The following is a 16,605-nucleotide window of genomic DNA, read 5'->3' on the forward strand; positions in this document are numbered from 1 at the left end:
ATGAGGTCGAGAATGTGACTTCTTATTGAGTGCAAAAGACACACATGATAGAATACAGAACAAATCAAACATTCACCCTCCAGTCGATCTGGGTTAAATGTTTTCTTTTGATTACCATGCCACCTTAGGTTAGACCTAGCCCAAACTTCCTGTGAGCAGGGTCAAGACTGATTTGCCTATGGCTGGGTGTAAACTTGGGTGGCGTAGTGAGCAGAAGAGATGGATTTTACCCAGATCTCTTGACTGGGTGAATGTTTGATTTGTTGCGCTTTCTGTCCATCATTGGTGTGCCTTTCACTCTAAGGAGTGGCATGCTTAACAAACTGATAGGTTAAGAGCATGGAAGGCTTTTACCAGAGCTCTGTTGTGAACACAATTGGCTTGGAAGCTGTCATAAGTGGCAGGTCATACAGTCTCCCTCTTGCCACTAATGCAACAAACTGCCCCAAATTTCTGCTAAAATGGTCTACCCTTGAACAAAGCCTTATCCCTAGACGTGAAAACCCAAGACTTCCGTCAATTCATATGGTGGCCCTGAACCGCTCCCTTTTACAGAGTTGATAAAAACAGACGGTCTAATTTATGGTAAAGGTTTGATCAGTTTTGTGATCGACACATGTACCCTCGTAAGCTGAAGCAAGACTGAGGTTTGCTATGTAGCAACATATAGTATGCTTTCACCTCGAGATCCAAACCATACAGATGAAGCTGGAGGAGGAAGGGGTCATCAAGAGCAGTTGCTCCTACTTGCTGGGTCTTCAGATGCTGGCCATGAAAGGTAAGGATTTGCTTAGACATGCCGCTCTCAGAGTGCCTTATCACACCTGACTTCATCACCTTTTCGTGGATGTAATTGAAGCCATATCGTGGGATACTAGAAGGAGCCATCATGGGAGATTATAAACCTCCCTTGGTTGAGGGTAAGTAAATGCATACATAACGTAGTTTTCTGTCCCTATAGAACTAATAATACAAATATTTATACCATGGCCTGACTGGTGGGATTAACAACTCTGAACAATTAAGTTCTCATCTATGCTACCAACACCACCAAAACCACGCTAGGTTGAAGAGTGTTGGAAAGATTGTGTGGTTATTCTACACAAGAAATAAATATATTTTTATACAGAAAGCGAGAATGCCTTGGATCCACTTTCACCAGTAAATGTGTCTTCCACCTCAAGGGAGGAGCTCTTAAACGACATGTTCACCTCAGAATGGCTATGTCGTGTGGATTTATTCCCAACTGGGGGAGCTCACACAACCCCTACTAGTCAATGTGTGAGCTATAACAAGTCACAAAAGACGAGTTGATGTACTGTCGCAAACCCATGCAGGTTATGGTTAGTTTTAGACTAAATTTGTGAGTACCATCATATTTGCAGTATGCAGCTTGACTAATGTCTTTTTGTTTTTGGGCTCTTTGGGGTACTGTTTTTTTTTTTTTGCTTAGGCCCATGTGACATTTGGTCCACATATGGCATCTATGCCAAATTTGATTGTTTCTTCCAACATCCTGAGGATTCTAAAGGTACCTAGGGACTTTTGAAGAGGACCGAGCAAGTAGCCAAAATATTTTTATCTTTTTTTGGGGGGAGTGCTGCAGGCGAAAGCATCAGTTCTTTACCCCTGCAAATGGGATCAACAAAGGGTTTTGAGTGCTAAAATCGCCATCTTCCCAGCATTCAGGAACAGGCAGATGTTTGTCAGGAAACAAATATTTTTGACAGTTTGGAATTTTTACTGGGACAAACCCTTAAAAAAAAAAAAAAAAAGTTATTGCTTTTAACCTCCTTCCAGTTAGTGGTAGAGATGGGTGTGAAACCAATAACTAAAAGCAGACCATGCTTAATTCAGCAAGGGGTCATTTGTGTAGATTCTTCAATGTTTTCCTATTCAAAGTTAACCGTTGAAACGAAAAATTGAGTTGGAAAAAATTAATGCCTATTTTCACCTGTAACTACTAAAAATAGCAGATTTTTTTTAAAGCAATATACAACAATTTGCTGTTGGACCCTTCTGGTTTGGGGGGGGGGGGGGAGAGAAAGATGTATAGGTCTTGTAGGATCACCAAGAACCTGAGGTACCCAGAGCCTTAAACTGCTGCACCTGGCAATGGTTTTTTCATTGTGTACCGGGTATGCAGCAATTCATATGGTAAAATATAGATAAGTAGGTATCCAGGAAACCTATGTATTTCTGAAATGGTGTAAAATATGGAGTTTAGAATCATTTTCATATCTCTGAATTTGTGGGTACCCATACTAGCATGTGAATTAGAGGGCATTTTTCAGAAATAATTAAAAAAAAAATGTTTTAAAAATTCTAAATCCATTTGGAAGGCCGGCACGCATAGTCAATTGGTAATAACACTTGTTCTCCTATTCTGTATTCCCCCCCCAAGACTCCTGATACAAATGGAACCTCGAATGGGAGTAGGTCTAGTGCCGTGAAGGGAAATTGCCCAAAATGCAATGTGGACACCTCACATTTGCCGGTGAATGTTACCCTTTTTCCCCCCCTACAATGAGGATGTGAGAACCCCGCTCAGCTGGCACCTAGAAAAGCTTAGCAAACCTGTACATTTGTGAAAAATAGACACCCAGGGGAATCCAGGATGGGGTGACTTGTGTGGCTCTCACCAGGTTGTTACCCAGAATCTCTTCAACAAAAAAAAACTTTCCTCACATTTAGGTCTCGCTGAATCAGCGCGCATGCGCTGTTCAGAGACTTTAGTAGGTGAGTTTTCAAAGTGCTGCTGGCTGGCGACAAGCTTGCGTGCATGTGCGAACCGCCAGCCTTCAGCGCCATCTGTCTTTTCTCGTGCTTAATACATTCTTGCGGGCTTAAACAAAGCTCTGCGATAAAGTGTACACCTGGCGACTCAATATGTGGGCTATCATTTGTTTAAACCTTTTTTATTAACTTTTATATTTACCTCGTTGCCAGATGCAGCTTTAACCCCTTCCCGCCACGGTTGCCGTGTGCTCATGACGGAACGGTTCCGTCATGCCACGACCGTTGGCGGCCGCTCCGCCCACGCGGCGCGGTTTTCCCCACCTGTGCGGGGGGACAACGCAACTGGGTGGAGTCATGACGGAACCGTTCCGTCATGAGCACAGCTCAACCGTGGCTCATGACGGAGCGGCTCCGTCATGAGCACAGCGCCACCGCGCTGCCCCCGCACCCCCCAGCGCCGCGGCAGAATTCCCGCCGCGGCCAAGGGGTTAATGCGCATCATTGTGGTCTATATTTAATACGGACCTGAGGGTTTTTCAGGCCTACTAACCATTGTTTTGTAATTTAACACTTTGTAACAAGTTGGCGCTTATATATTTTTTTAAAGCAATAATCGTAATTTACAAAAATGTTCAAGACAGTAATAATCGAACTGTTATTTTGAAGCTTGTGCATTTCTAGTGCAGCACTCGCTAGTTCCGAAGTGTTCTGATTCAAGAGAAGTTTAGGAACAATAGCTATCTGTTTCAGGTGACGGAGTATACACGACTGCTACATCTTCAGAAGACAATGCCCTATCTGGACTTCCCAGTTCTACTTAGACGTGATTTGAATTGCTAATAAATGTCATGCACAAGGATACATTGTGTAGGGATTCAGCCTTTACTTGCTCTGAAAGTTTCGTGTAGGCTGTACTTTGGTACTGTTCATTTACTTCGCCAAACGAGCTCGAGCCTGTTTAACTTTTTGATTAATGGATGAGCGATGGCAAGAAATCTATGCACATTTAGCGTAACATACTGTATGAATACTGCACATTTCCTATTGGAAAAGTTAGCACAATATTTTAAGTTGTGCTTCTCGGGTGAACATATTTAAGCATGTGTTTAACATTCTGAAGAGCATTAGCACTTTAACATCTAAATTGTTTAGACCTACAGTTTCAATTTCTGGTAATTTTCCACGAAACAAGGTAGTTTTTGTGTGGCTTGACTACACAGTTGTATGTGAAATACTTTCCATTGCTTTAAAGTATACATAACCATGGGCAGTGACTTCTCCCAGAGAAGTATTACTTTCTCACCTCATACAGTCCACAGTTAAGTGTATTAATCTGTCTCACAAGGAAGTCTGATTGTAATGCACAAGGAACTATTTCACATCTCAAAAGTACATCGAATAATTGCACATTACATTATTTTTCTCAGTAACTGTATACTTGTTTTTTCACTGCAGAAGGCTTTTGAATATTTTAGTGATAACTCTATGCAAGCTAGATCAATTGGTTATACTAATGCATGCTTATTCAAGGAAAAGAGATGGGCATACAGATCATATAAGCAGGTTGTATTCCTTTCTTTCAAGAATCATTTTCGTCTTTGGTTAGTCTGTTGCTGTGTTTACACTCCAGCCTACACTAAAGCAAATTAGCAATGTGGCTTATGTCTTAAAATTATAAATGGTAAGTGGAAACGTGCTTCTTGGTCATTGCCATTCAAAAGCAGAGTAGAAATTTGAGTTTGCACACGGAAGTTAAGACGACACCACCGACCACTACCTGGACCCTTTCACTTGGTTCCGGCAATCTTTACTCTGATCCAGAGGAGCATACTGTAGCTCTGCAATGGCTCCGTAATTGCTACCCTAATAATGGCATGGAATACCAGTCCACTTTAGAAGAAACTATGAACTATAGATGCCATTCGGTTGGGAAAAACCTGAGGACTGGCCAAAACCCCATGTTACCTACTTAAGCACGACAAAGACGTATTGGATACCATACGTTAATTTAATCTGCAATGCTGTGGCCTCAGGAGCACCGGTACCCTCAACATGGAGAGGGGCAGAAATAGTTCCAATCCACAAAAAAAAGGAGTAGACGGGAAACCGGCAACTACAGGCCAAAAAGCCGTATGGATAAATTACACAAAATATATGCCATACAGGTCCTGAATAAATTGAATGATTGGATGGATGAAAACAACATCTTATTGGCCTATCAAGTGGGATTTAGGACATGTACCAGTAAAACTAACCAGGTCTTAAGGCTACTATGAGTTTTGTGGAAATGCATCAAAGGGGTGGGCACATGTATATTGCATTTGTAGACCTAAAGGTGGCATTCAACCTCTTCCCAAGAGGCCTTTGGGCCAAACTAAAATACCAAGGTGTGCCTGTTAAACTTTTAACACCGATAGCAAAGCTACACCAAGGTACTTAAAGTCTGCTTGGGTCCTCGTGGGGAAATCACAGAACCCTTCCCTAATAAAACAGGTGAGGCAGAGCTTTGTTCTTGCGCTCACCCTGTTCTTCTGTTAGGATATTGTAGAGTACTTGAAGGAATGTAACCATGACTTCCCAAAGCTATGCAGTTCTCCAGTTCTTGGACTATGGTTTCTGGACGATACAATTCTGGTGTCGCAGACACCAAGAGGCCTGCAAAAATTACTTGACAGTTTTCATGAGCATTGCATAGTCCGAAGGCCTAGAAATCAACTCTAGTAAAATTAAATACATGGCCATCAGACCTCATAAGGCCTTTAGGAAAAGTATTACAGAATGGGAGAAGAAAAAAGTCTAAAACTTTAGCTATTTGGGTATAGTGGCTTCCACACACAAAGCTAAAGCTGCCCTTACCCACAGCAATAGGCAAGGTGCAGCGGCTATCATTAAACACCAAGCCACCACATCTAAAGTAATTTCACCGGCCATTGAGGTCTATTAACACAAGGCCCAAGCAGCAGCTCTGTATGGGGCAGAGCTATGTGATGTAGATAACCGCAATCAATTAACATTAAGCGAAAACAAGTTCACAAGGAGGCTGTCTCCCCACGTCCACACTATTGATACTTATGTTTCAGGATTTAAATCTTAAAAGAATGTCGTATATCTGTCCTGAGATCTTTGCTATACTGGATAAGACTGGGTCACGCCGGAGCTGGCACACTATAGCAAGGGCCTAAGGGAACTAATGGATTTTGATAAATCCATTACCTTTCCCTGGTTTTGTCATGTCCAGACATGGGTGGAAAAGTTAGGCCTATCCTCTTTTTAGAGTGATCCTCTTAACACTAACATCTCACTCACAAAAGCTTCTGAAAACAATATATTGGGAGCTTGCTTTGGATACCCTCCATCAAAACCGTAAATTGGGCAGGTTGACCGTACAATTTTACTGCTAAACCAAACTCCAAATTTCAAGAGTATTTGGATGTTATCCAACCTCACTTGGCAAAATAAAGTGCATGAAGTTTCGTTTTGAAACTCTTCAGATAAAAGATTCTGTAAAATGTAAACCTTATAACAGTACTGTTAATGAAGAATCCATTTGCACTATGCACTTTAGGTACTACTGAAAATGTTGCACATGTTTTTATTCAGCATGTGTTAAATTCAGAAAGAAATTGATCCGCCCAAACTGCTGTAATATTGGGTTTAGAATACATTCCGATGCCATGAGCGTTCTAAACAATGATACAACCCAGCAGTTTTTGTTGCTAAAGTAGATATTTGTTAGAAGTTGGCTGTGTATGGAAACAATGGGGATTGAATTGAATTATAACTGTTATGCTCATTATTTAAATTATGGTTTTGTTTCTTTTTAATTGATTGTATTTTATGGCACAAAGGATTGGTGTGAATGCACTTTATTAACCCCTTCGGTGCTCATGACGAGCTAGGCTCGTCATGGCACACAGTCGCCGTGTGCTCATGACGAGTGACACCCACCCACGGGGGAAGCGCTGGTGCTCCCTCCGTGGGCGGCCGATCGGGTTTTTTTTCCTGGTGAAGGAAGGGGAAGACCTTCCCCCTGCTTCCCCCCGCTTCCCCCCCCCCCCCACTCACCTCGCGTCATTGAGGGTTCCCTTGGATCACCGATGTGCAGGAAACCATTTGCTTCCTGCGTGTCAGTGATTTAAGAGGTTAGTTTTGGGGCTGGGGAGGGGGGGCTTTAACACTAAAGAGACGTCGGAAAGGAAAGAGCTTTCCATTCCCTTGATGCCTCTTTTGTGCATTCCTGCTGCATGATCGTGCAGCAGGAATGCCCACTAGCGCCAGGGATTTTTTTTTTTTTTTTACATTTGGGCACTGTTGGTTGGGGTCGCTCCCCCTTTTGGGGGCACATGTATTGGCTTTGTTTGTCCCCCAGGGGGGGGGGGGGGCAGAATTTTAATTTAGTGCCCAAAATTGGCTCACTTTGTCAATATGCAGTGGAGTGGCCCCTTGGGCAAGAGTTGCTCCCCTTTGGGGGGCATTTTAGGAAGCCCTTAGGCAGGGGTCGCTCCCCTTTTGGGGGCCTACATTTTTGATTTGTTTGCCACCCTGCGGGGGGGGGGGGGAGGGACAGATTTAATTTTTTCTTAATGTATTCGGCCCACTGGGCCAATGTAATAAATGTACTGGGGAGTGGCCCCTTGGGGACCATTTTAGTATGCCTATGATAGGTTTTGTTGGGTTTTTTGTTTTGATGTATGTTTTGTTTGGGGCAAGGGTCGCTCTCCTCATGGGGGGCTATGTTTTAGGCTCTGTATGCCCCCCTGGGGGGGCTGATTTTCTTTTATAAAACAACAAAAAAAACCACCCACTGAACCACCAGGGATTGTTTAGTGTGGAGTGGCCCCTTGGGCAAGGGTCACTCCCCTTTGGGGTCCTATGATTTTGGCTGTCTGCCCCCATGGGGGGGGGGGCATATTTTGCCATTTTTAGGTTGAGCATTTGAGACCTCTTGTATATGCTTTAGTATTTACTTATGTTTTTATGGTTTGTGTGCTTTGGAGATCAGCCCTAGGACTTGTCTGCTTCCGCTTAGGGACTTTTCTTTCTGATCAACTGACTCTATTTAATTTTTTGATAGAAAACGACCAGCAGATTAAAATACCAGAATCACTTCAGCATTCTCTAGTTTTCAGTCCATAAAAATTCTTTCACGAGCACCCATAGACAATAATAATGTTTTTAAAATCTTGTATTGTCAGTGATATGACCACAGAACCCCCATATTCTATTAAAAACAGAGCATAGAGCATTGGACTATACCATTTCCCGCTGAAAGGCAATATTTCTCCTCGTGTGTTCCAATTCTAGGCGTGCAACGCAGTTTGGTGCTTACTTTCCCTCCATGTCAAAGAACAGCAAATGTTTCAGGGCACAGGCTAATGTGCTTCATAGCTAAGTACATATAAGGTCCCAAAGGCGAGACCGATTGCATTGCAAATGCTTGTTTAATGTAGGGCCCACTAGGCCACCAGGGAGTTATGTGGAGCGTGACCCCTTGGGCAAGGGTCACTCTCCTTTGGGGTCAATCTTTGTGGCTGTTATCTGCCCCGCAGGGGGCCAGATGGCCATGTTTCTTTTCAAATTGGGCCCACTGGACCACCAGGGATTTTGTTGTTGTTAAGCGGCCCCTTGGACAAGGGTCGCTCCTTTTTATGTGAGGATGATTGGTCATTTCTGCCATCTTTGGGTGGCAGAATAGCAGTATGTGTTTAGGCCCATCTGCCCTCAAGGAGGGCAGAAGCCACTAGCCACCTGGGGTTTTTTTTTTGTTTGGGAGTGGCCTCAAGGGCAGGGGTTGCTCCCCTTTTATGGGGGTGAATATTTTATTTATACTATTAGGCCCACCTACCCCTTAGCTTGGCTGGTGGATTGTGTGTGGACCGGTGCATTATTTGCTTATGTGATTGTAATGTTTTCTTCTCCTTTTTATTCTAGTGTAAAGCTTTTGATTCCTATTCACGATTTCGACAGTGGTGTTCTGCAGTTTTGCGTAGTTGCATTTTTTTGGTAAGAAATCGTTGTTGTGTATATACTCCAAATTAGTATTTTTGTCATGTATGAATGAAATTTTTGTAAGTGGTATAATGGCAGCTTATTTAGTTAGTGTTTTGTGCATGGAATTCTTTGCAATCTGTTTTGCATTGTCTTGTGTGTAATTTTCTTTTCTCTTTCTTTTTTAGTGGGATATTGTTGATCCATACTGTGTCTGTGCAGAGTAGGTGGTGGTGAATTTATCTGCTTCTGGCAAGTGAGTGGTATCGTTTTGTAGTATATAGGTATGTCTGATAAAGGTGCATTTTTTTTTTTTTTTTTTTTTTTTTTGTTTAAACCTTTATTTAGCACTGTGTACAAGACAAATACGGGCCTACAACCATCCGGCCGGCCTCGACACTTCTGAAGCTTGATAGCAAAGTATATGTCCACTCGGTGGCACGGCAGCACATAAAAGCATACGACCTAAGTTACAATAAATCCACGTGCACCGAGTGGCAGGAGACAGCAAGGTTAATTTTAAAAATTTTTATGTAAGGAGATACAGAAACTAGAACGGATCAGTGTACAGAACAGACGATCATATGATAAATGGGTAACAGCCAACAGGAGAGTCAACTAACAGTGAACACATCTAAAATGGAGGCACGAAACTATAATACCAGGATATAGATACGCAGCGAGGTGTGCCTCCCAGCCGCTACCCTCCTAACAGCAGTCCCCCCCACTGACCCTAGAAAAAGACGTAAGAAAAGGACGGAAAAAGGAAAAAGAAGGCCCATAGAAATAAAAAAAAATGTGCCGAAGAAGACCCCCCACCCTACACGCATGCCGAGGCTATGGCCTACCCCCCCCCTAGCTACGTGTCTGTCGCCCCATAGGAACCCGAAATGTAGAATTAAGAAAAGTAGAAAGGAAAAAGAACCATAGAAAAGGAAGAGTGCACTACCCTATTACTCCCCGGAAAAGGAGAGCGGGGAGGAGCCCACCCCACTGCCGAACTCCCGGACTCCCGCGCCGCCCATACCTCCTGCGCCATGTACAGCACAGTATCAAAAGACCCACGTAAACCCGGTGGTCTCGAATCAATACCCCCCAGCACTTCAGTACGTCACAAGTCTGCCCCCCGGCAGAAGAAGGAAACAGGGGGCGAAATCACAGCGACATGTAGCAAAAAACAGGTCATTAAAAACTACTCAGCCAATATAGCAAAACGTGTATCAGTCCAGGTCTCCGTCCGCCGATCCAACCAAAGCGACAACGAGCCTGCCATCACCCCTGTCCGGACCGGCAGATGTAGTTCAGGCCCGTCCATTGCTGCGAGTCACCTTCAGCCAGGACAAAGAGACAAGATGGCCGCTCTCGAGGAAAGGGGACAATAAAGCCGTATCGTACCTCAGGGTCCCAAACGCAGCAGTAACATGCCACAGAAGCTCCAGCGATAGGTGCCTTCAGGGTAACATCTGGCAAGGGAAGTGAAAGGCTAGGTCTCAACAGGTAGTTCGTAGGCAGAGTCACAGCGTTCAAAATGGAGGGTGTCCCTGCAACTGTATCCGTGTCGATGGGTTGACGCGTTACATTGTAGCCAGGAGGACTCCGCGCCACCGCCCCTCCGCTCTGCAACATTGTTTCACCTCCAGGAGAAAACATGGGCGGCGGGGGATCCTCCAGCCGGGAACGTCCCGTTGCGAACAGTGCCTCATCGATTCTCCGGGTCAGCGCCCAGCAAGTACTCCGCATCGCCACTTTTAACGCCACGAGGGCGGCCAATACATCCCCACAGGTCGGGTCTCTCTGTACCATGCATCGGTCCGCCCTATCCCGCTGCTCCTCCGATGCGGCAATCGGCTCCGGGGCACATGGGCGCGCAGACCCTGCGAGTCCAGGGTCAGCCAGCGTCTCAGCAAGAAGAACAGGCGCCATCGTCATCTCCACTGCAGGCACTTAGTAGCGGGACAAAAGGGACCATGTATACCGGAGATCCGAGGATGTAGACACCGGAAAAACTTCGTGCTCCACTCGGGCACTGCACAGGGCGAGAGCGCCCCTCGGTTGCCGTGAGGACCGGCCGTTCGCCGCAGGAAGACACTTCAAAATGGAGTCCGCTCGCTGTTCTTCAGGGTGGCTGAGGAGAGCTAGTATTGGGGGGCTCCAACGTCGTCCACACCACTGCCAGCGCGGGGGGGAGTCCGACCCGGACGTAAGGGTCCGACTCCAGTCGCACGGCCAGCGTTGTCACCCCCGCGACCACCCGCAGTAATCCAGCTCAGCACCCCGTCCACATCCCTCGGCGTCCAGCGGCGGCCATACACGCAGGGACCAGGGGGAGCGCCGGAGGTCGAAGCAAACACCGAGTCTGCTACCAAACCCGCCGACAAAGGTGTCAGGAGAACGCCAGTCACTTCAGTGCCGGTAATCCGCGGCGGTAGAGCGGCGCAGGTCAGGAGAATTGATCAGGATTATCAAAGGAAGCCGGACGGTCCACGGAGCCGGGAGCTCAAGCGTCCGTCCCGTCGGCCATCTTGGCTCCTCCCCCCATTTTGTTTATTACTTATTTTACAAAGTGTTTTTTGTTGTTGACTTGTTTGACAAGTTACTTTTATTAGTAAGCAGTATGACTAGCCATAGAATGACTGCTCAGCAGGTGGTTGGTTTGCTTCTTGAATCTTCCTCTGAGCAGGATTATGAGACTGACCGTGCGTCTGAAGGATAGGAGGGAGGGGAAGATTCAGGCAGTGAGTTCTCTCCACATGGAATCATTGGATGATGAAGGTACTCTCATTGCAGATGAAGCTGCTCTCAGTGCGGATGAAGTGCCTGTTTTAGAGGAGGATACTGCTGTGCCGATGGTACAAGGGGTTGATCCAAACATGGTGCAGCCGGTGTTGCCTGCTTTTAGTGGTGATGCAGGGTGTAGAGTGGATTGTGAACATTTTTTGCCTATACAGTTATTAGGTCGAGGACCGCCGGTCTGCCGAAGGCAGAACCGGAAGTCTGAGATTTAATGACTTGGGAGAAGAGGGGCTTGAACCCGCCCCTCTTCTCCCCTGTTCTCCATTGGCTGGCCTCTTCAATGCTGGCCAGCCATTGGAGAAGAGGTCCCGTCACTCCGATCAGGCCCCGTCCCTTTCGGATCGGGGGGCGTGTTTTTTGCAGAAAGTCTAATTATCTCCTCCAGCCAATGGCTGGAGGAGATAACAGCAAAACACGCCCCCGAATCCGAAAACGACGCTGCGTTTCTCCGAGGCATTTCTGCTCTGCCTTGGAGAAAGGCGGCGGTGTTCGATGACTGCTTGGAAATATGCTTTTTACAAAGGGGGTGGGGGGGCTGAATCTAGGCAGAGCGGAGCTGCGGGGGTTCTTAGAAGGGGTGAACCAACAGCGAGGCCTCATTAACATGCAAATGGTCTTTTTAAAGACCTGTGAAGTGCTCGGGCGCGGCTTTGTGTCTGCCCGGGAAGCGGTCTCATCCCGGGCTGCCACACACGACGGGGGGGGGGGGGGTCAAGCGCTTTGAGTTCAATGGGTGTTGCGCGCCTGATCACAGGTAAATGCGGGAGAGAACGGGGTTGTTGAGCAGGGCCGGGCTGGCTTGCCCGGGCATCGGGCGTTTCCTGTAGCAAAAGTGCATCACAGTTAACCTCCACCATGACCCTCCAGCTGGTCCCCAGGCCTACTTTGGGGTTCCAGTTCGGCCCTGTTGTTGAGTATCCTACCCAGGGCTTTAAGTGGGATAAATGGGTGGGTGTGGGGGGGCGGTGTTGCGCGGGGTCTATCGACTTGTATTTTGCTGTCTCTTTTGTCATTGCATCCAGGCATAATGATACAACAAGTAACACGATACCTACAACAAGTTAGGACTATTGGCTTTGTCAATCGTTGTTAGTTGCATAAGATAAATTAGCAGTAACTGTGGCTTGTATATAATATTGAAAAAGCATCCACTTGAAGCCCTAGTGACACCACGAAAATGTTACTGCTCCTGAGTTTCAAAAAGAGACAACAATATAATCATGCAGTGGCTGAACTCGACCGATTAAGAAATATATCCCAAATTATATATAACAGTCGGTAGACGCATGCCTCTACAGTGTTCTCTTATATTTTGAAACAAGAATTGGTCAAGTTCGTATCCTTTGAAAGTTCCCTTTTCAAACAATCATTATCAACGCCAAGTCTGGCCCTGGCACGGTAGTGCGATTTTTGTTTAGTATTAATAAAATTTGACACTTCAGACAGCAGTTTCAGCAGAGAGGACAAAGAAGGAATGGGCATGGAATCCAAATACTAATCATGCATATTAGTCTGGGCCACTGGCATTTTGCGATGCTGCAGCGTTTTCCTCATAATTATGGATTTGCCAAACTTCCCAAATAATGCTCGCATAATAAATCTCGCTTTTGAGAGTGATTAAACTATTGACATTGTAAATAACAATTACGTTTCTTTAAATGTTTTAAAAACCTAAACAAATAATGTCATGAGCAATGCCAATAGCTCTAACTTTAACAATGCCGAGACCGTTGCATTGTAAATGCTTGTTTAAGTTGTTTATGGATGAAGTATTTTTGGGTGAGATTGTTGAGCAGACTAATTGGTATGCTGAACAGTTTTTGAGGGACAACAGTGACAAACTTAGGCCCCACTCTAGAGCTACCCGGTGGACTCCCACAAATTTGGAAGAGATTAAGTTTTTGGGTTTGACTTTATTGATGGGTTTGATAAGGAAGCCGTCCATGGCTTCATATTGGTCTACCAGTCCCTTGATGGCAACGGCCATATTTCCTGCAGTTATGACTCGTGATCGGTATTTGTTTTTGCTACGGATGATGCATTTTGTTAATTCTTTGGCGTTGCCACGAAATCACCCTGACTGTGACAGTCTTTTTAAGATTCGGCCTGTTCTTGATCACTTTGTAGATCGATTTTCAGAGATCTATACTCCAGGCAAAGAAATATCTATTGATGAGTCTTTGGTCTTGTTCAAGGGCTGTTTGGTTTTTAGGCAGTACATCCCTAGCAAGAGGGCACGCAATGGAATTAAGCTGTATATGTTGTCTGAGAGTAGGACGGGATATGTTTTTAATTTCCGTGTGTACACTGGTAGGGATTCCACTATTGACCCCCCCCCCCCCCCCCCTCCTGGTTGTCTGTCCACTTTTGGAGTTTCTGAGAAAATTGTGTGGGATCTTGCTAGATGACTGTTTAACAGAGGCCACCATTTGTACCTTGATAACTTCTACACTGCTGTGCAATTGTTTGAGGAATTGTTCAAAATGGACACTTTTGCTTGTGGCACAATCCGCTCTAACCGTAAAGGTTATCCAAAAGAGCTTGTTTGCAGAAAACTTCAGAGGGGACAGTGCAGTTCCTTGCATAGTGATGACATTTGTGGACAGGAGGGATGTGTACATGCTAACTACCATCCATGACCAGAGTATTTCACCTGTGGCTGTTTGGGGTCAGATTTCTGAAGTGCGCAAACCTGTGTGCAATTTAGACTACAATAAGCACATGGGTGGTGTTGATAGAGTAGATCAGAGGTTGGAACCTTACACTGCTATTCGTAAGGCTTACGTTTGGTATAAGAAGTTGGCAATCCATCTCTTTAATTTAGCAACTTTCAATGCTTTTGTTGTGTTCTCCTGCATCAAAGTTGACTTGTTCAGTTTCAGCAATCTGTGATAGGCATCCTTGTTGTGGAACAGCAAAGTGTTCCTAGAGTTTGAGTCGTGGAGGATGTGGCTCGATCGCCACTTTCCTGACTTCATTCCTCCCACATCCTCAAAAGACTTTCCCACTAGGAGATGTAGAGTCTGTTGGCGAAGAGGTACGCGGAAGGACACTCATATATACTGCTCAGTGTCCTCCTAACCCTGGGCTGTGTGTCCTGCTTGTTTTAGAGCGTACCACACGCAAAATAATTTTTGGGAGCATACATGAGTGGTAAAGTGAACTGCCTGGTCTGTATTCTTTAAAAAAATGTGTTTCTGTTTCAAGGTTGGCATTACTGCAATGTATTTAATTTCAGATTTTGTGTTAGTAGATTTGTATCTATTTTCAATTTGTTTGTGTTTTTATTTTTGTCTAAAAAAAATCCTAAATGTCATGGTGGTGTGTGTAGGCTGTCAGTGTGCGTGGACTGGCGCTTGGCTGGCGGAGTGTGGAATGGCGCTTGGCTGGCGGTGTGCGTGGAATGGCGCTTGGCTGGCGGTGTGCGTGGAATGGCGCTTGGCTGGCGGTGTGCGTGGAATGGCGCTTGGCTGGCGGTGTGCGTGGAATGGCGCTTGGCTGGCGGTGTGCGTGGAATGGCGCTTGGCTGGCGGTGTGTGTGGACTGGCGCTTGGCTGGCGGTGTGCGTGGACTGGCGCTTGGCTGGCGGTGTGCGTGGACTGGCGCTTGGCTGGCGGTGTGCGTGGACTGGCGCTTGGCTGGCGGTGTGCGTGGACTGGCGCTTGGCTGGCGGTGTGCGTGACTGGTGTTGGGCTAGCGGTGTGCGTGGTCTGGCGCTCGGGCTGGCGGTGTGTGAGTAGTGACTTGCTGCTGGTCACTACACACACTGCTAGCTGAGTGCCACTCCACCAGCTTGTGTAGTTGCTGTGTCAGGAATGTGGGCGTGTGAAAGTGATGGGCCCTTGAATGGTGCGGTCTGCTGGTGTGAGTGTTGTATTGTGATGGGCCCGCGGCTGGCGGAGTGAATGGTTTTGTATGTGTCACACGTATGAAAGGTGTATGAATGGCCTGTAAAGAGGTTAGTGCCTTGTTATGGCTTTACAGCTCACGAGCTGCGAGTCAATGGTTCAGTTTCTCGCCCTTTCAATTATTAACAGTGCATTTCATTTTTGTGAAATCACTTGCTTATAAAATTGTATATACTGAACCATCACTCACCCTCGTGCCAAATCCAACCAGTATGTGTGTGAGCTTGAGGATTAGATGGCTGTGCAGTAATATTTGTCTTTCTGAAGCAGGGTGTACCTTGTCCCTTTTTGTGAATGTTGTAATGTGGTGTTTTTGTGCCTGGTGGTGTGAATGGTCTTGTGTGTATCACGTATGAAAGGTGTGTGAATGGCCTGTAAAGCGGTTGGTGCCTTGCCGTGGCTTTACAGCTTATGAGATGCGAGTCATTGGTTCAGTTTTTTGTCCATTTAATTGACAGTGCATTTCATTTTTGTGAAATCTTTGTTAATAAAATTTAATATATGCGTGTGTGTTTGAGGAATAGACGGCTGTGCAGGAATCTGTCTTTTTAGTTTCTATGCCAAGGTGTACGTTCCATGTAAGAATAACCCACCAACTGTAGATATTGTCGTAAACCCATGGGAGTTCATGGTGATGTCTCTCTTGTGAATTCCAAAAAGTTATTTTATCCACAATGTCCTGCAAACCTCAATGTCTGTCACATTTTCCTTGCAATATTGTGCCGAAATTTTCACGCTGTAGAAACAAACAACTAATTATGTCAAAACGATCTGGTTTTGCAAGGGGGTCAACTGTGTTTGTGGACCCGTGCTTGGCGGCCATCTAGGAAAACTTACCAAACCCACACATTTTTTAAAAGTAGACATCGGGGGGTCTTCCAGGGAGGTAAGGTTTGCGTGGATCCCCCAACGTTTCCTTTCCCAGAATCCCTTGCAAACCTCAATTTTAGCTGAAAAAATCACTTTTTTCACACTTTTGTTTCAGCGCTGGTTTGTTTTGCTTTCAGTGGCACGCTTGTTTCTAAGGACACTGCGTGCTAGAGATAGTTCATCAGGTGTTACCTGTATTGACAACACTGCGTTTTTATGTTTGTCCGTTGCTTAATTTGGAGAATAAGTACCTTTTGTGTTATATCCTTGTAGCGTGATGCCTCTAGCGATGTTTAACACAGTCCTG

The sequence above is a fragment of the Triturus cristatus genome, chromosome 2_2 (genome assembly GCF_964204655.1).
Source record: "Triturus cristatus chromosome 2_2, aTriCri1.1, whole genome shotgun sequence".
NCBI classification, from domain to species: Eukaryota; Metazoa; Chordata; class Amphibia; order Caudata; family Salamandridae; genus Triturus; species Triturus cristatus.